Below are 20,843 nucleotides of genomic sequence, written 5' to 3'. Positions count from 1 at the left end.
AAGCAAATTGGATTTTTTCTAAGATCATTCTCTACAATATATGTGCTGGAAAGCGGGCTGACCCACAGGCTATTAATCAGATGCCTTCACATCCTCTGAGGAAGTCTGACCCTGATTAGTATCCAGAATGTCTTTGCTGAATCAGAGAGACCTGAAACCAAAACAAACCTAGCAGAGTGAAGGGTTTATGGAAATCTACTTAGTAAATGAATTAAAAATGAGAAAATGATTATGGAACAACAAAACCTCACCAGAGGACAAATGATAACAATGTAAATGTCAGCAATATGAGACTGTTTTTAAAAAACTGGAAATAAAGGAGAACCTATTAACACAAAAATACTGTACGTGCGCCATAGAAGAAAAGTCCATTAGTAGCTACCAGAAGGCCCTAGAAGTTCTGTATCCTGTCTAGATTAAGAGGAATATGGAAAATGTGGCCATAGGTACAGGAAGAAGGCTTAGTTAGTCCTAACTCTGGGGAACCTGGCCTTGACTGGCTAATAATAACAACATTGTTTAAAATATTTCAGGTGTATCAAGCTCTAGGTTTGCAAGCGACTATGAGTGCAGTAGCTTACAATAACTACTCTGTCTTAAGATGTGCATTAATATGTGTCAGTATGAGGTTGGGGGAAAATTATGGTGTTACCCAATAACAACAACAACAACAAAACAGTAACCCACAATTAACAGCCCTCCCACCCCTGCAAACCCTGCTAACTAACCCCAAACACAAATACGTTTTGCTGTCTCCAGCTAAAGAAAAGTACTCTTGGCTTTTATTAAACCCACGGTGTGAGAGACTGTGCGAGCAATATAGAAAAGGCTGCACTTGCTCCCAAGGAATTTGACTGTTTGTACTTCATAATGATAAGCTTAAAAAGCGACCTGGAAAGAGGGCTGATTGCCTTCACTTTCCTGTGAGGGGCCATGCTTTGTTCTCAGAGAGGCATTCTGACCAAATTAACAGAGTGTATCTGCAACGACCTTTTCCACTTAGCATTGTGTCCTACGGAAACAGTGGCTCCCAGGTACTTCCAGGCAGTGTGCCACGATGCCCAACCACACAGAAAAAGCTGCGGGCTCTGCCATCACAGCATTATTGAATTAGTAACGAAACACATCAGCCTCGGCAAACAAAAGCCTGGCGAGAAGCATTTTAAACAAATGCTGCTGGTTTCACCTGAACCACTGGAACAAATCAGGAGCCACAGGGTGAAACTTGGCAGCTTCTGTAAACTCTGAAGAGGCAAATGCCAAAGCCCTCAGCAGCCAAATTGTTCAAATCTCAGAGAAATGAAAACTAGAGGGGTCACCTTTTGCCTTTTAGAAGCACTTCTGATATAACTGTTCAGTGAGATTCATTCATCAAAATAATAAAATGGGCCTGCCTGAGTAATATACTACATGGCACATGATTTAGAATCCAATGGTCTGATACCAAGTCAGAAAAATAGCTGAAAAACAAAACCCCCCAAATCACCTTAGACATAGTAGATGCTCAGTTAAAGGCTTACCAGGGATAGCATACACAGCCAGGAAAAATAAACTATGCACCCTTGCAGAATACTCGACAGGAGATCTATTTTATGACTTTGCTCGAAGCAGCATATTCTTCTCCAGTCACGGTTAGGACTATAACCCAGAATGGTAATTATTTCACTACATCTCCCCAAATCAGAATTCAGTTCCTATGCTTTGAAAAGTATGATTCTGACACCCTAATTTCTGCATAGTTACCCTGAACTGCTATCATTTACTGCAACAAAGGAAGATTAAATTTAGAAACATTCCTTGTGGTTTTAAAGTAGCACAAAATATCATTTCACAACCATTTTTACTAGAAGCACGAGGGTGGATTAAAATAACTCTTCTAAGAGCTGACACCTAAGCTGAGTCTTGAAGGATATGGAGGACTTAATGAGGGAAAGACACACAAAACGGTCCACAGACCAAGGGAACAACATGAGCCAAGCCTAAGATACGTGAGGCTGCTTGGTGCATTTTTCTTTCATACATTAGATGAGATGAATGTATCCTTTGAAATAAGATAGAACAATTTTTAAACTCAACATTTGTAAACAAATTCAAGTTCGTTTTTCAATTTTTGGTAACACTTAAGAAATAGTCTCAGCACAAGATTAGGATTGGCTGCATGTAAGAGAAAACCTAAATAAGAGTGCTGAAGCAAGGCGGAGGTAAGTTTTTCTCTCTTGAAGACGTGAGAGACAAGCAGTCCAGGGCTAGTGGAAAACTGGCTCCATGATTGTCGGGACTCCAGCTTCTTCTCTCTGTTCTGGCATCTTTAGAAAATGGTTTCTATCCTCAAGCAGTCCTCATGGTCTAGAATGGCTACTTGCACTCCAGCCATCATGTCCATGCTCCAGGCGAGAGGAAGAGAGGGAGGGCTAAGGGGCACATTTTCCATTCGAATTGGAATTCACATTTGGAATTCGAATCCACAATTCCCACCCAACACTTCTGCTGATATCTACTGCCTGCCTCTAATTACAAGTGATGCTTAAAAATGTAGTCTTTTAGCCGGGCAGACTGTGGCCCCAGACGAATCAGTGCTCAAGCATTGAGAAAGAGAGAATGGGAAGCAGATAGACAACAAGCTGCCTCTGCCAGATAGGGTCAGCCCTGGGTCCGAAGAGAGAACATTCTCATTTCTGGACATTGTCAGTGAGCCTTTAGTCTATTGGACTTGTCAGGGATTCAGTCACATCAATAACCTCCTCACTATTTTTGAAGAGAATCTCCCTTAAACTTCATTCTTAGCTATTGTCTCGAGTGTTTCTGACCTGGCTGAACATCTGCAAGTGTCAGGATCACCAGGGCCGATGTGCAGGTTAAGGAAGTGCCCTTCCTTTCTGGAAAGAGGAGCATTCCTACATCAGAGGCGCACTTGCCTACGGAGCCACTGTGGTTGTCCTCTCAGCATGGACTCAAAGCATTGCTCAGCTATCCTCATACTGGCTTCATATTAGTATCTCAAAGCTTATCTATTCGTTCAACCATCCGTTGGACAAATAAATAAACTGCCTGGATTCCAATACTCTGCTATGTATTAGCTGTGTGATCTTGCTCAGAACACTTGACTTCTTTGTGCCTGTTTCCTCATATACAGAAAAAAAAAGATAATATCATCTAATAGGGTTGTTGTAGAATTGCTACAATTGTAGAATTGCAATTCATTTAATTGAAATGAATTAATTGATATAAATTATATAAAATAATATTAGGCATTACTTTATATTTTTGTTTCTCATATTTATGGCACAGCTACTACACGGCAGCACTGGGGCGGGCACAGACCTCTGGGACCTTCTAATACAGCTGGAAATACTAGATGCACATAGACCAGAGCGTCAAAAAGCAAAGCCAGTCCAGGTGCTGGTCAGGAGAATGGCGCAGATGGTGAGGGCCGATGGGGCTCAGCAGAGGAGGAGCAGGCGCTAGTGTCGTCATGGGAATCGCGGGGTACCTGGTATTTTATCTTGCAACGCAGATCTGTGTGGACAGTCACTGGGAGAACTTTTCAGTCCTCTTCCTGCAATTTTTATGTGGTCTTTTTCAAGGTTGTAATATTTATGAAACAGAAAAGTTATAAATGAATGAGCCAGGCTGTCCGTGGTTTGAGATGAAGGCCAAGAAAAGCCAGCAGATTGGATCTCAGAAACTGGTTCAGCCACTGAAGAGAGATAACTTTAATCTTAACAGTCTGCAGCCACCCCGCATCTGAGGTTAAGAGTAACTCACTCTAGTTAGCTGACCCTGGGCAATTTGATTAACCTTCACGATGCTCATGTTTTGCATCAAAATTGCTATGGTTCTTGTATTTATTTCCCAGGGCTGCTGTAGGAAAGTACCACGAACTAGGTGGCTGAAAACAACAGAAACTTTGTCTCCGTTCTGGAGGTTGAAAGTCTGAAATCAAGATGATGGCAGGACCGGCTCTCCCTGAAGGCTATAGGGAAGACTCCTTCCCGGCGTCTTCCCACTGTCCGGTGTTCCTTGGCTGTGGCAGTATAACTCCAGTCTCTGCCTCCATCATCACAATAGCATCTCCCTGTGCCTGTCAGTACCCAGATTTCTCTTTTCTTATAAGGACAGTGCTCACTGGATTAGGGCCCACCTTAATCTATATGACCTCATCTTAACTTGATGACATCTGCAAAGACCCTATTTCCAAATAAGGTGACATTCACAGGTTCTGGGGCTTAGGACTTCCATATATCTTTTGAAGGGACATAATTCAACACATAATAGTTATGGTGTTATAGCTACTATTCTTTTTGGGAAAAAAAAGTTGTTGCTTTCTATCCAGTTGGGTCTGAGAAGGACTAAAGTATGGACAACTTGACTGAACCGAATTAGCAAATGAATGAATTCCCAGGAGGCTGGTGGCAAATGTTAAACAAACTGTGTATCTAGATGTTTTTGGTTTTTGTTTTTTTTTCTATACTGAATTGACCAAGAGCTTCCTTTACTGGATTTAGACTGAATTGACGAGTATAAAGTTGAAGCAACAACAAAAAGGAACATAGGTGAGACGTTGAAAAGATCCTACCAAATCTCCTCCGGATTGATTGTGTTTTTCCGGAAGAGTCTTCCAAAGTAACATTCTCCCAACCCATACTCTTAAGACGTCAAAGTGCGTCCTCCCCCACACGTGGTTTCTGAGAATAATCGGTGGCCTTCTCTTCATCAATTTCTGAGAGAAAACACGCATGATTTCATTGTATCTTCAAATTCAGGAATTGCTTCCTAATTCAGACTCTCCAAGACCTTATACCATCCTCAGGATATAGGTCACGTCCTTTGGCAGCTTCAGACAAACAGTATCTACAGCAGTTATTGCAGCTTTCAAAAGCCTAAAATCTCAGAGAATTATTAGGCACATAGAGAACATCTTATTTTTATTTGTTCATTTTGTTCTGTTTTTGCCTATATTGAACATCATTTATAATGTCTAAGTATAATGTAATAACAGTCAATGTAATTTATTTAGCAGATTACTACGTGCCAGGCACTATGCTACAAGTTTCATAAATATTAAATCTGTGCCTTACAGAAAACCTGCCAAGTAGGAAGTACTTTTGTTTGACAGGTGAGAAATTAGGCTTAGAAAAGTCATGACTTTCAAGGTTAAAGAATCACATGATTTTTCTTTTATAGCGAATTTCTTATTATTTCAACACTTTTAATTCATTGTCTGTAAATAGAGAGACTCCTCTCGGTTTTGTTTGGATCAGATTACTGAAAGTACACCAGAAAGGAATGTTGATGTTCCCAATTTTTTTCTTTTGCCATTGATCTAGTATAAATCATTTTGATCATTTTTATTACAATTTCTGCATCTTGGAATAAAGGTATTATATTTGTCATTGCTTTAAGGCACTGCAGACAGGCCTGGGGAAGGGGAGAAAGCATTATCACAATTTAGATGCCAGATTATTTTATAAGCAACAGTATCACTTGAAAATCAAACTACAGAGTTGCTGCTGAGAAGAATGAAACAATTTCTGTTTCCAAATATTCTTTACATTGGGTCTAAGTCCACTGTGAAGAAAAGAGTAATGGCTTTGATTTTCTCTCAGTTGCAATGACCTAGCTCACTCAAGATTTCCTCTCTCTGCTGTAGGACATCTCCACCTAAAACTCCTATGAAGTGAAATATCCCAGGTCACCACAGGGAATCCTTCTGCGGTTAATTAAACAAGCTGGGCTGAAAGCTTTTAAAGTCCATGGCCTAACAAGCCAAACAAGAACTTCATTCCAGCAAAGTCTAAGTGGGGAAGCAACATTTCAGTCAGCGACATTTTAATCAGTGACTCCTCATCAAATGTGGACTCGGATAAAATTCTTTTAAATTCATTTTGCTACATCCGTGCATTTATAGCACAACACACATTTCTTAGTGCTCATATGCTCTGCAGAAGCAGGGGGATTTCCCTAAAGGTTTTCCTCCTAGTGAGGACTTGGTGGAAGTGGCCGTCAGACATCTCACCTGGCTGAGGTATGTGCGCTCATTGATCCTTAATACCCGTTATTCAGGTTATGCTGGTCTAGGATAAACACAACTCCAGGACCATAGCAAGGCCTGTCAGCATGATGTGGAACTCTTTCTCAAGTTTCCTTTTAAATATTTTCTTTTTTCTTTGTCCTATATGTTTGTCACATACAAGTCTTCATAATTTCTAAACAAAACGGGTAGGTCATGTGAGCTAGTGAATATAAGAACATTTATTGGAAGGAACAATTGAAAATATTTGAAATTGTGAATAACTTGCAGAATCAGGACCCTTTTTTCTCTGCCTTGCAGGGTCAGTGGGAAAAGAGGAAGGATAAAAAGCCAATGAAATCACACTAATTTATGCAACAAATATTCTTCCTAGTTCTGTGATGTGCCAGGCACTATAATCAGGCAAAATAACATTCATATGGGAACTGGAAAACTGGATTTACTATGAAACCTATCCCAAATTTTGTGAGCATGAGCAAATAATGACTTTACATTTCCCAATTCTTTGATTTGTAAACTGGGAATGATTTAGGCCCCATGCTCACTCACAAGTTATTATGAGCATCAAATGAATCTTTTCACTGGCTAGCATAAAAGGCATTGCAAATGAAATGCACTTTGTTTTTCTTCTGCACTGCTACCACTGTACCCTACCCCCACAACTGTCATCATCATCATCATCATCATCATCATCATCATCATCATCTCTGCTGTCCTAGGTTGAGTCTCTAGAAACACATGATAATGAGGAGATTTACTAAAGTGGGTAAGGGAACTGGTGAGGAAATATTGGACAGAGAGAGAAGGTGAACAGAGGTCACAGGAAGCTATGGTGCTGGGATGACACTTCCAAGTTGTCCCAAAGGAAGAGAAGGAGGTTGGGCCTTTACACCCTTATATCCACTCATTGCATGCAGGCTGCCTCCAGGGAGGAGGCATAACTTTGGGTGAACCCACTCTTGAAGAGGGAATCAGTTGTGAGCTTTCAGCAGTGCACACTGGGGGCTGGGTGAGGGGGTACCCTGGTCCTGAAGGGGGGATAGGAGAGATTATAGTATCCACTAAAATCATCATCATCATCGTCATCATCTGGGGATGAAACCTTCAAGAAGTACTTGGAGGCACATAATCATTTCATTTTTTTTCCATAACACAACAAAGAAAGAAAGGACAGAGTTGCCCTGATAGGTAGCACAAAACTATAGCTTAACTTCAAAAGTATCTTAGCGTGGAACTATGGTTCATGCAATCATGGCAAGACCAGAGCCTACATGGCCTGAGAAGCAGACGCTACACATCAATTCCATGTCAAATATCTTTCATCCCCACAGTAATTGCTCCTCAACTTCCATTTCTTTTATTGAATGATAGATTCTCAGGGTTGGAAAGGGCTCTGGAGGTCAGTTGATTCAAGTGCTACCTTGTAGTTGAGCTCTCCTTACGACCCTGATGAACATTATCAAACTGGCCCCGAGGTGAAGGCACACTGTGTTGCCAAGCAGCCCATGCTGTTGTCAGGGACTTCTCCATGTGTGGCTGGAATCTACTTTCCCACAGTTTTCACCATTCATCCCATCGCTGTGCTGTGGGACAACACAGATCAGATCTCATGCATCCTCAGATGTGCCACACGCATATTTTTGAAATGTGCTCTGTTCCTGAAACTTATCCCTGATTTGCTGTATTTTCAAAACCAATACCTGGCCTGAATCTTTTGAATATCTTCTTTTTCCTCTTAAACTGTAAGACTGCTCCAAGCTTTTTCTAATCCATGCAAAGAAGGATGGTGTAATTATCTTTATTCTTGCTGTTGGGTCTCTCTATTCATGTGGTCTAAGATTAAAATACTAGACTCCACACTCCATGTGTGAAAGATGTGCTATGCTTGGCAAATGAAGCTCTGTTTTTAAGTCATGTTTCCCTTCTTCTTGTACTAATGCAGCTGGGGTTTTTTGAATGCCAGCATAGCACTCTATGAGATCTATATAAAATTTGATTTGTCTCTCATTTCAACTATTGAGAACCTGGTGTTTACTAATTTTGTTTCAGGATCTTTTTCAGTACCATTAATGTGATTACACACACAAAAATGAATAGACAGAACAATGGAAATTGAGAAAAGAGGAAAGAATGAGAGAGAGAAAGGAATTTCTACCCCCATCCCTGTACTTGCTCCCACTAGACACACAGACACAAAAACCAAGAGATGACTTTCAAAAATTGGATCAAGCAGATTGAGCATCCCACTTTCCAGAAGGTAGAGAAATGAGTTTTCCTTTAAATTTTGCTCTCAATTTCTGTCACAGTCATTATTTATAAAATGTGAACACCTACTCTATACTTATGCACTGAAATAAAACATGCATGAAAAAATATTTTATAATGTCATAAGATATTTTTTCACTAATTATTAATTACAGTTATCTGCTCTATACAATCCACAGTTGCTAATTTTCCCACCCAACTTCCCGAGCGGTACCAAAGATGCATTGCTCAGTATATCAAACAATTTAATTTTCAGACTTAAATGTTCAATTGAAATGACTTTACTGAACTGGGCAAAAGAAGGGCATGGGAAGTATAACTACCACTCCTGCATTCTCTTTTAATGAAATTAAAACTTTGAATTCCACTACAATTTTCCCAAGGATTCCAGTCCCCAGGTATGACATAATTTTAAGAGGCACAACTGTAATTGTGTATCATTTGATTTTTTTCCAAGTCCAATTGTACTCTTTTCACTTCTCCACATTTTTTTTTTTATTTTTTCCATTTGTCTGATTACTATCATTAACACAGAAGTAGCACACTGAAAGGTGCTTAGCACAGTTGTGAGAAAGTGCACGTTCTGGTTGACCACCTGGATGCTCTCAGACCACTGTTTGGCGAATGAGCCACTAAGCTATTGAAGGTTCCCAATGAATGAATCTGTGGGCTCACCATATAGAGGTCAGAAATCCAGGACACACATGAGGTGCTAGGAGATTAAGCACATTTTTGCTGAATAGCTCTTTAAATCTCCCAATAGCTGGTTTTGAATCTGCAAACAGAAAACGGTTATGGGAGGAAACAGCTGAGCAAATATCATAAATGTGGAAGAAATAGGAGCATATCTTTAATGTGTTGGAAAAAGCCTCCTTTTGATCTCTGAAGTGTAACCAGGTCCAGCTTATGAAAGACAGTGGCTTCTTCAGGGAAGGTAAAAGCTAATGCCCAAAGGAAAAAATGCCAAAAGGAGAAACGCTCAAAGAAAAAGGAAAAAAGTTTGTCAGGATGGAGACTTGCTGGTTCTAATGCTTCTTTTTTCAAGGTAGAACCCAAATAGCTAAGGTTGCTGCTGTTTGTTGAAGTAATCTGGTTAATTATTTACCTTTATCACCATTTAACTCAAGCTCAGATTCTTTTCTTATCAAATTGCTCTGTCTGAACCCCCCAAAAAACCACCTCCCCAAGGCAATTAGTGACCATGTTAAGATGGGTTTATGTGACAGTGGCTGGAATTTTTCTATTCTTTCTCTCATGTTCTTTCTCATTTCCAGTAACCATTCTGCTAGAGAGAGTCAAGACTAATTTGTGTTTCCATGTTGGTACTTAGGGTCTGGGGTGACTTGGTTCTTTTTGATCTTTTAAACCTGTTCTTTAGACCTCTTCATTTTCCAAGCTAGTCTAATTCCTCCATTCAGTGGGGTCTCTCAGGTTCCACTAGAGAAAGAAGCCTTTTTTATTCCTAACATTTTTTTTGCTGTTGGATTTTTGATCATATGCTCTAAAATGGACCTCACTTGATCATCTAGAACTGGATGATTTAATCATTAAAAATAATTAGACAGCAAAGCTGATATTTTGGGCATTTCTCTTCTTTCCTTCAAGACTCCTACAGAAGCAGATTGCTCTGGCCAAATGTGGCAGAAGCAGCACGGGTAGGTGGGGTGGTTTCAGTCCACAGATGCTCTGTTTCTGCAGCAACTTTCAGTCCAAATTCCAAGCTCAGATGAAGCAGCTATTCTTGTCCTTGATTTTGGATATGGTTTTCTCTCTTCTTAAAGCATATCACTCTTGACCTTTTATCTTTACTTCAAAGGTCTTATGCAGTTGTATCTTTTATTATGATGCCTCAAATCATTTTTTAAAACAAGGAAGGTGACAGAAATAGAACAGAAAAGGAATAAAAAATGAATAGGGCCCAAAGGGGTTAAAAAACTTGGCCAAGATCACACATTGAGTTAGCAGCTCCTTCATTCACTCAGTGAATCTAATATTCCATAAAGGCTTAGTAAGTATTTATTATGTCACTGGTATTAGGATGGGTATTGGCTGTAGAATAGTAACCCCAACAGAGGCCCCACCCTCAATGGCTCAGTCACAGTTTGTTTTGGTTATTGTCGGTTAAAGCACAGTCGAGACTAGAACACAGCTCTCTTGACTCCCAAAGTTCTGCTCTTCCCACCACACTCTATGATGCTATCAGTGCTTTAAAAAATGCAATCCCTGTTTTTATAAACAGGACTGAATGGAGGGCTTGTCAAGTCAGCAAGACCTCAACTTTTTCATCTCTAAATTGCAACTAATAATAGCACCTTACTGACATAGTGAAGGATTCAATGGAATAATTCCTTCAAAGGCCTTAGCATAGTGTCTAGCACATACTAACAGTTCAATAAATGTTAAATACTATTGTAATTATCATCTTCTTTGGTTACAAATGCCATCAATTCCATTATTGAAGAGAAGAGATTTCAACATATCTGAAACTTATGAATATTAGTCCTTTATTAACACTTGGTAGAACAGCTGCCTTCCGTCACTGCATTTATGCCATGATAGATAGTTTCTCTAGAATAAGATTAGTCATTTTATATGTAGACACTCCCTTATCTAGAATCTTTTCTGGGCAGTAAGAGTAAAAATCAGTTAGCATAGTCTAAATTCACACGAAGACCCTATCGGTTACTGTTATATATTTATAAAAAAGATTGTATTATTTTCTTAAATTTGAAGAGACTTTGAATATAAATAACCTTAAATTAATAATTTACCCTGATCAACCATAATAAAATTGTCATAAAATTTTATTTACATATGTCACTTCTATCTATCTTGGCTGGTTAAAAATAAGGTAAATTCCACCTCTTAACTTAGAAGTCAAAGGTCTTGATTTGTGACAAATAAGAAGAGCATGAGAGAGTTTGGTTGAGTCACAATTTGTTTTGGTTATTGTAGATTAAAGCACCATCCAAGGCTAGCTGATGAAACAGAATTATCTCTTTTCTTAATTTCAGTTTCTTGTATCTTAATCTTACACTCATTGTTAAGCTTAAAATAGGGCTAGAGTTTGTTCAGTCATAACTTTTCCCTGAAGGTTTACCTAAAAGCATTTTTAGTTACTAGCTGTCTATGAACCCTTCCTAGTGATAATGCAATTTGTTCAAAGTTCTCTTGGAAAAAAATATATATCTCCTTCACAATGGACTTTGAGAAAATATTAACCTACTTTCCAAACTTAAGCTGGGAACCACTTCTGAATAAAATGAAACTCTATCATTAATCATTAGTCTGAAGTCAGGTGTAATGCTGAGGTATAATTTTTTTGAAACTTATCTTTACTTCTTTATAAAATCCTTTTCTTCTAGTAGTGGCAGAAACCTAAAGCAGGTTTGATATTTCTAAGATTTTTCCTATCTCGCTGTTACAGAGTATTAAGGAAAGTACTGTACATAGCTGGGACATTTTTTGGTATCACATTTTCCTTATGTGTGGTCTTACAATGGGTAATTCCAAAGAACAAAGGATAAATTATCCATGGAAAATGAAGTCATAATTTTATCTTTATCACCCCTGTCTGACTACAACTACCATGCACATCATATCCAAGCAATGTGAACATGTCTGGTTGGCACAGCTACAATAGCAGGGCTGATAAGTAACTGATCAGCTTATCCGCCGCATTCTTTTCATGGGGAGGTCACTGTCCCCTTTGTTCCTGAAAGTCCAACAAAGCTTAAACATTCCAGAAACTGGTAATTCAAATTAATTAAATGGCATCATGTACACAGCTCCTGGGATTATCACCTTGTAAGACTGTAGCTTCTATGCTATTAAGTTTGCCTAATTAAATCCTTTCAAATGTAAGAAGTTAAGCAATTAGTGTTACTAAACCATATAATTAATATATGCCTTAAACACACTTTTTAAATAGAATGGATTGAAAAAGAAATAGATTACTGCTACATATGAAATACAAAAGGATTATCAATTTCTAAAATTCTGGAACCAGGGAATATCATCTTCATATTTTTCCACGTGTAAAACGGGAATTGTAGCATCTAATCCATAGGCTTTTGTAAAAATTTATACAGGACACTTGATTAATATTTTATTTTAGTGTTTGACTTCCAATTAATATTTCATATTAATTCTCAACTAATCTTTATTTAAATTAAACTAAAATGTAACAAAATACAATACTATAGTTATAATGGAAATATTTAGTCTCAAATGTTGGAATCAGGAGACACTTGAGATTCTTACATCACAATGTAGTCTGTGTTCCTCATTGGACTGACAGTTCTAGGAGTGTAAGTTCCTGGTACCATAGCATAGGCCCAAAAAATAGTTCCAGAATTAATCAGTGGACAGTATGAACATAAATTATGACCTTGTAAATGTCAAAAAAATGTCAATTAATAGCTATCCAGATGATAAAATAATGCCTAAATAGCCTTCCCAATATGTGCTTCATGAGTTAGCACAAAGTATAAAAATATATACACTTATAACACATTTAGATAAAACATATATTTTATGATGTATTTTTAGCATGTGTACATTTCTATCTTGTGCTTAGGAACAAAATATGCTCCCTTACTCTTGAAAAATTTAGATTCATGTAGGCAGGAAAAAATATATACATATATTATTCTCAAATTAGGCAGAACGCAATCAATGCTAAATTTATACTCTTCTACCAGCTACATAGAGGAGCTACTGGATACTAAAATGAGAACTATTCTTCATTTTCCCAAAATAGTGAATGTAACTATTTCTATTTAAAATAATATACTCCAAGGTGAAGCCTTATAAATTTTAACACCCCAAAGTGCTTTTTAATTAATATTACAGAATATAGGTATACATTTTATTTGATTTGTACATAATAAAAAATAATCATTTTTTGCTAGCACCTACATAGTTGTTTTTCAAAACATAGTCCCAAAGTAAAGATGTTTATAATTCATAAAATATTTTTAACATGCAAAGTTATAAAATAATCAAAAAGTATCTCTAAAAATAATTTTCAAATCACCTTATGAAAAATATAGGATGAAATAAAGCATACAATTGAATATAAAAATATTGCTTAATCACAAAAAATAAAAGAATGTTTCCATTCTAATGGTGTTCAAAATTTTACTGTCCTATGGAAAAAAGAATGAAACTATATCATCTTACATTCAGATGAATTTATGACATTTTTCCCCCTGAGGAGTCTAGACTACAATAGAAAAATAATTTGTCAACTGAACATTAGAATGTGTTTACATAAGTAAAAATTCCAATGACCATTCATCTGAGCATTGCTGGAAGAAAATGTAAAAATTTTAAATTTTATTTTTGTGTTTTTGCCAGTTTTGAAATAATTTTTTTTTTTTTTTTGGCAGCAGTATTCAGCTAACGGGTACTAAGTAATAGGAAAACACTTCAGCCACTTCTTCTCAGCAACCAGCACAATGGCCCTGGAGCCAACATTCACATTTTTGAAAAGCTCCCTTGGAGGCGGGAAACTTCCTATGACAAGATAAGGAGTTTCTAAGGGTACTCAGCCTGCCTATTGCCCCAAAGAAGTTCCATAAACTATGCATTATAGACTTAATGGAAACTATCAATATTGAGCCTCCTGACATGTTGAAGTCTCTTATTATGATAGTCAAGTTTATTTCTGGGGAAGCTAAACAAGAATATAATAAACAACCACCCAGCCCTCCAGTGTGATGCGGATAAAAAGATTGAGGCGAAGAGCTACAATTGTCTACCTGGAACTCAGATCAAGAATCAATATGTCACTTGTTTAAAAAAGCAGAATCACGGAGCATTATCCTAAAGTAGTTGCAAAATTAATGTGTCAAATCCTTACTGACCTGATGAAACTAACTGAAAGATGAGGCCCTGTACATCTCCCCATTGTGCACCCTTCCAAGGTATGGAACTCCGTTGCTGGTCCTGATAAGAGTACATAAAAGGTGAGTTTATAGGAGGGGTTAGGTGGTAGAGAGAGGGAAAAAAATTAGTGATTGGGAGGGTAAACAGAGTCTAGAACTGTTTCATAACGGTTTAGTAAAAGTAATTTAAATAATAATAAACAATCAATATTAAGTGCTTATTATGTTCCCACCACTAAGGGCTGCATAGAAACCACTAATTTAATCTTTACAATGAACCTACGAGTTGGGCATGAAATTTATCCCCATTTCACACTCGCCTCGGAGAGTTCTATAACCTGCCAGGGTCACACAACTAGTAAGTGGCAGAGCCTCGATTCAAACCCCGCTCGTGTGGCTCCAGAGCCCGACGCTGCACAACTATAATGTCAGGGACACCCGAGAATCAAGCACCTCTTACCCACATTATTTATAGAAAAATGTTATTTTGAATTTTAATACCTAAAACTACAGAGAGGAAGAAATTATATGAGTTGTCAGAGTTTAACAAAAGACTGATTTTTTTGCTAAAAACTGGCTCTGTGATCTAAGGACAGTCACTCAGCATCTCTTGATCCCAGTGTCCTCAGTTCACAAAGATGGCCAAGCTCCTTCTGATTCTCAAGCTATGTAGCATCTGTGCCCACGCAACACTTGGTCTAACAACTACTCACCACCTTTTACTAATGAGTGTTTGGTTATGAGCCCATCCTGTGCATAAGGCTTTTAAAAAGAGATGTCAGATTATTCACATTATACCTTTTGCCTCTGCATAGCACTGCACATTCATTCATGGTAGCCAATCAGTATCGAACTGGCGAGGGGTTCTAACCTAATTTTATTTCTAATCACAAGAAACAAAATTACATAAATCTTATTAAGTATGCTTGCTCATGTCAAATGCTCTGTAGAAAATTATCAAATTTATGTAGATTTTTGAATTTTACACAAAACAGTTTCTATCAACTATCGGTTCCTAGAGAAATGCAGGTCCACACGCAGATGGGAGGGCAAAGGACAGCCCAGAAGTTGCAATGCAATTTACTTTTGGGCAGGCATCGCAGCTGGGCCCAGAATCTGAACCCGAAACATGTTTTTGAAATGGTTGCTTTTTAGGCTCTAGTGTTTTTCACATTTTAAGAACAGGGAAACTATTGGCTTCAAAAGGCTTACATGTAAAAACTTTTTCCTTAAACATTTCAAAAATCTCAGATGCAAAGGTAAGTTTGAGAAAAGTTCTCATCCAATCCTGAATCAAATGCAATGAGGTTGGAAGAAGATACATGCTTATTATTTTGCTGAAGTGGCTTTCATTCTAATTGAATAGATTGAGGTAGATTATTCTGATTTAGACTTATGAACATAACCCCTGATAAATTGCTAAACATTCCTGCAGTCAGATCATTCCATACAAATATAACTCTTCGAGACATGTTGAGATATTTCATTTGAAAAGCCTACAAATCTCTCAGTAGTTAATTAGCATAAAAGTCTCAAAATCATAAATATGAACAGTATCTGAAGACAAAAATGATTTAAATTACTCTAAGACTACCCAGACCATTCCTGAAAGGGATAGCTTCCTTAATTAAAAAAAAAAAAAAAAAATTGCTTTGGAAAAGAAAAAAATATTCTGGATTCTTTTGTATTTCTGCTTGGGCAAATCACCTACCTCTTCTACTTGAAGTTTTGTTTTGTTTTTGTTTAAGTTGGAGACAGTCTCTAACAGCCTTCCATTTATTCTAGGAATCTGTATTCCTATGGATATTCTCCAACTTCCTTTATAGTGTTTCCCATCTGACACTAATTCCAATAGATCTGTGGTCCCCAAGCCTGTCAGGAACCAGGCCGCACGCCAGGAGGTGAGTGATGGGCCAGCGAGTGAAGCAGCTTCGTCTGTATTTACAGCTGCTCCCCATCGCTCTCCATCCCCGCCACCCCCGCCGGTTTGCGGAAAAATTGTCTCCCATGAAACTGGTCCCTGCTGCCAAAAGGGTTGGGGACTGTGCGGAGAGATGATTTCCTAAAGTTTATGTTACTTGTAATTTAGAAACCGCGGGTGTAACCAGCAGTTCCTCGCACCTTCCCGTCTGTGGGACAGGGAGCACCCGGGTCCGGCCAGCCCCACCCCACGGACCTCGGCGGCTCGCCAGGCTTCCCGGCAGGAGACGTCCTGGCTGTCACTGGCTCCACCCCTGTGGCTGTCAATCCATCTCATCTCCTCCCCCCACTAGCTGCCTCCACCTCCCCTGGGGGCTTGGGCCAGGCCGCCGCTGTGCCAGTGGGGTCGGAGCCATGGCAGTTCACCACCCAGGTCCGGCACAAACCAACTCATTGATGCTTTGGTTTCCCCAAAGGCTCTCTGGACGGCTCGCATAAGAGAACCTGGATTTGTAGGGGATCAGCACTGACCAGCAGAGGGGAGAGACAGAGGAGCCGGCAGATTGGGGATGGAGTAGTTCCACATGGCTTCACTCCCAGGTGACATAACAGCACCCATGCCTTCTTGACAAACTAGCCAGCTCAGTGATGTATCTCCTTGTATTTGCTCTTCCTCTTTTCCTACTTCACTTTCAGCTTCCCTTCAGTCTTGCATCCCGGGATTGCACAGCCTACCCCTTCCCACGGAGTATTAGCACGGGAGCTTTGCCTCAGGCTCTCTGTTCTAGGGAAACTGGTCAAGTCCTGGTAATAGTGACAATGCAGATTTCACTGTCCCCTCCCTGACAGACAGTCTCCCATCTCTGACCCTCTGGCCAAGAGGGTCAGAATGACAGGAGGTATATCCTCTATGTTCGCAACATGTCTGCTCAGCTACCACATGGTGTCTGACCGTGATTATAACATAATGTTTATTTGTCCTCCTAGCAGGTGCCACTGTCTTCCACGGGGCATCGACTGGGCATCATTTTCTCACCTTGCCTTTGAGGCACTGAATCTTCAAGGTCCCGGTGCTGCATGATGCTATTCTGCAAAGCAGAAGCAAACTTTCTTCCCTCTCATGTCGCACAGTCTGTCTTTAGAGAGATCCAGTAACAATGGGACTCGTGCTCCATTTCAGAAAAAATAATTTAAAAACCCTCAGAAGGGAACTAAGTCAGAAGACAAATTCGAATGGCAAACATCCAGGATAACTCAGGTACAACCCTTTGATTTAATCTTGGCCGCTGGTTGGAAGCAGAGAAAGAGGGCATATAGATGAGTAAGAGTCTAAGAATTTCCCAATGAGTCATTTGACCAGGACGGCAACAGATCTGGGGAAATTGCGCTCTGATTCCCAGGCTGTCCTACCCAACACCCACGCCCTTGACGCAGTTCTGAAGACAAGCACTCTGGCCCCAGGGGTCGGGCCGGTGGGAGGGCCACAAGGGATCGTTTGTGCAGCATTTACAACATCCATGTATTCTGCAGTCCCCACTCCCAGGAAAAAGCTATAGAGCACCGTATGCTCCCGAGAGAACAGGCATAGGGAGCACTGAAGGGGGGATGCACGTCTGTGCTTTGTGTGCTTGTAATTTGTTTATAGTGCGCTAAGGAGTTGCTTTTTGATGCGATTGTCTTCCGAGTCTTATTCAATAAAGGGCACACATATAAACCTCTAAAATGTAAATTAAAAGCCACACCATCAAAAAATAAAGGTAGTTTGAACAAATTGAAGTGTTGTGGGCAAGGTGGAACCAGAAATCTTAAGCTGCTGCCTAGCAGCGTTAGATATTTGGCCTGATCCAAGAGGGGCCCTCAGAGGGACAGTCATAAACGCAAGGGCACCTGCACCAGGAGAGAATCAGGGGGGGATGTGTGAGCAGAGCGGAGAAGTGAAGCATCATGCAGTGCATCTATCGGGTAGGATATCGGCCGCTGCTCTGCGTGCGTCCTGCCTGTGGAGGATGAGCAAAGAGGGGAGAGCAGCCCTGGGCAGCCCAGCTCCAGGCAGTTCCACACCAGCTCTTCCTTGTGAGGTGTGCACACAACTGCTCGCACCCCAGAGGCACAGGTGTAGGACACCAGCAGCTAAGAGCGATAGGGAGGGTCCATGCTGTTTAGCTTATTGGTAGAGTCAGAGTATTTTATGGATGGGCAGGGCCTGTTCATTTGAAGCATACTGTTTAGGTAAGCAAATAAAAGCCAAATCTTCCTGTATTAGAGAAATGATTTGAGAAGAAAAGGCAACCTCACCAGAATGGATCAAAGTGAACACCAAAGTATTAAACACCTACTTATTTGCAGACCAAAAATATCTCTCATTCATGCTAGATAGAATCTGCCTGGATTTGGGCACAGTTCTTTCATAAGCATTGCTTTTGTGTGGAACAACTGCTCGTATTCAAAAGGATGATAATGCTACTTTCTCGAATATCTGACCCATGGCCCCCTGCTATTAATTTCCTCTAAGTGTGTCTGTAAGATATCTGAGTGGTACAAAACCCTTTTAGTTCCATTCCAATCTTCTTTTTCTATCAAATCCAACTAGGCAAGAGGAAAAGAAAATGTGTGACTCTTAGGAAAAAAATATCAGAGATAGTCTCTGAGGCACATGAAGTACTAGGCCCCTTTTATTTAAAACTCTGTTTCTCTGGAAATTCCTCGTTTGCACACACCCAGTCTTTAAATAATAATTAGAGGGATCAAATGCACACAGTACTTATGTGTGCATGTATTTATTCATTCATTCAACTATTTGTCAAACGTTTGCTAAATGCGCGACATTGTCAGGCACTTGATACCAAAATGAAAGTAGCAGAATCCATTCTCTTGGAGGGGTACAGATCACAGACTGTCTCTTATCATAAGAAGAGAAGCACCAAGGAGATGCCCCTAACTCAGCTTGGGTGTGGGTGTCAGCAGAAAGGCGAGAGGGAGGGGAGGGAGGGATGAGGCAAAGCTCCCTAGGGCAGGTGACACCTGAGCCACATCTTAAAGGATAAGCAGAGGTCACAGGAGGAGAAGGCAGGAAGCACAGATGAGAAGTGGGTGAGATGAAGGAAGGCAAAGAGGTGAGCACATGCATTGCGCACACAGTGCTGCAGAAGAACAAAGGGCGTCAAACAGCCAGGACTTTCTTCCCTGGCTGTGGACCCTGAACTCACCTTGCAGGTGATGAAAAGCGCTGAACGCTCTAAACTGGGGAATGATGCAGTCAGAGTTATATTTTAGGGATATTATTTCAAGAAAACCAAGCTGAGTGAAGGAACGTACCAGTTAGGCTGCTGTCAAAGACAATGAGGGTCTAAATGGAGGCAAAGGTGGAGGTGTTAGTGGAGGTGAGACCTTTGGGGTATTGGACGGAAATGTGGCATGAAATCTATCACACTGGCTCATGTATTGGAGGTGAGTGAGTTCATGGGCTGGATTGCTAGTGTTTTATTACCTTTCTTTTCTTCTATACTCTTCCCTATATTGAAGGAGCCAGAGCCCCAGACCTACATTTTCCTCACTTGCTAGCCAGCTGGGTTTCATGTTAGGTTCCTCCCATGAGAGGTACTTGTGAAAGATTTGGAAGACAGAAGAAAAGGAAAACCCATTATTATTCCAGCAATAGTGAGTAGGCGCATGGGTTTTGGCAGATGGCAGCATGAGGTTTTGCCAGGAGCTTCTGTGCAATCTCCTGAGAATCTGTGGTGCTACAGACAGCTGGGATCTCTGGTGCAGGCCCCTGGGAATTCCTGCAGTTTGTTTCCCTGAAGATTAGGAGTGGCTTCTCTGACTTTTGCTTCTTTAGTGTTTCTAACTGATTCTGTCATTTCCCGACTCTCTGTATTAAATCCTTTCCAGTTTAAAATATCTGGAGTGGTTTCTGGTTCACTGGCCAAGCACTGTTGGAATCAAATGATACCCAGGTTTCTGGCTTAGGTGACCAAGTGAATGGTGAACTAGAAAATTCATTCATTCATTCAGTAGTCATTATTTAACGAACCTCTGCTATATGCCCAGGCATTGGTAGAGGCACCAGAGATATAGTTATTAGCATCAAAATGATCAATGTCCCTGCTCTCCAGAAGCTTACCTTCTAGAAGGAGAAATAAAAGAATACAAGAAATCAATAATTAAGCAATGTAATTTCAGATGACAATGTTAGGAACACAGCAACAAAGGACCATATGAAAGACAATGTGTAGGCAGTAGAGTGGCTAACTTAGACTGAATAGAGAAAAGCCTTGTTAGGGAGTTCACATTTGAACCTAAATGACTTATATGCCCAAAAAGTGGTAATGACTTAAATATACAAAAAGTGGTAGTCATATAAAGGTCTATTTTTGGTATAAAGCAAGAACAAGCTTGGTTGGCTCAAAGAAAAGATGGGAGGTCCACGTGGCTAGAGCATAGTGGACAAGAAGGAAAGTATTAAAAGAGGAAATCTGAGAGTTAGGTAAATGTCAGATCATGTAGGACCTTATCAGCCACTGTGAAGAGTCTGGAATAAGCCATTACAAAGGTTTAAGTAAAGAGGCAACACAATCATATTTGCGTTTTAAAATAATTACTAGAGGAACCAGCTAGTGGAGGGAAAGAGAAAAGGTGAGAGTGATGGGGTAAATATCAAAAATATCAAATTTGCCATGGTTTTAGGACAGGAAGTTGGCATGCAATTGGGTAAATGAGTCTTCTGGAAAAGGTCT

The 20,843-nt window shown here is 39.8% G+C and overlaps 1 long non-coding RNA gene across 1 annotated transcript; it reads left to right on the top strand.

Moving 5' to 3' along the window:
- Nucleotides 1-14,216: 14,216 nt before the first annotated feature.
- LOC123638624 lies at nt 14,217-17,216 on the top strand. Its single transcript, XR_006735410.1, has 3 exons — nt 14,217-14,268; nt 16,584-16,707; nt 17,095-17,216. It is a non-coding gene; the product is annotated as an uncharacterized LOC123638624 (long non-coding RNA).
- The last annotated feature ends 3,627 nt before the right edge of the window (nt 17,217-20,843 follow it).

The sequence above is a fragment of the Lemur catta genome, chromosome 5 (genome assembly GCF_020740605.2).
Source record: "Lemur catta isolate mLemCat1 chromosome 5, mLemCat1.pri, whole genome shotgun sequence".
Classification (NCBI taxonomy): Eukaryota; Metazoa; Chordata; class Mammalia; order Primates; family Lemuridae; genus Lemur; species Lemur catta.
This window is presented reverse-complemented; position numbering and strand designations above follow the sequence as displayed.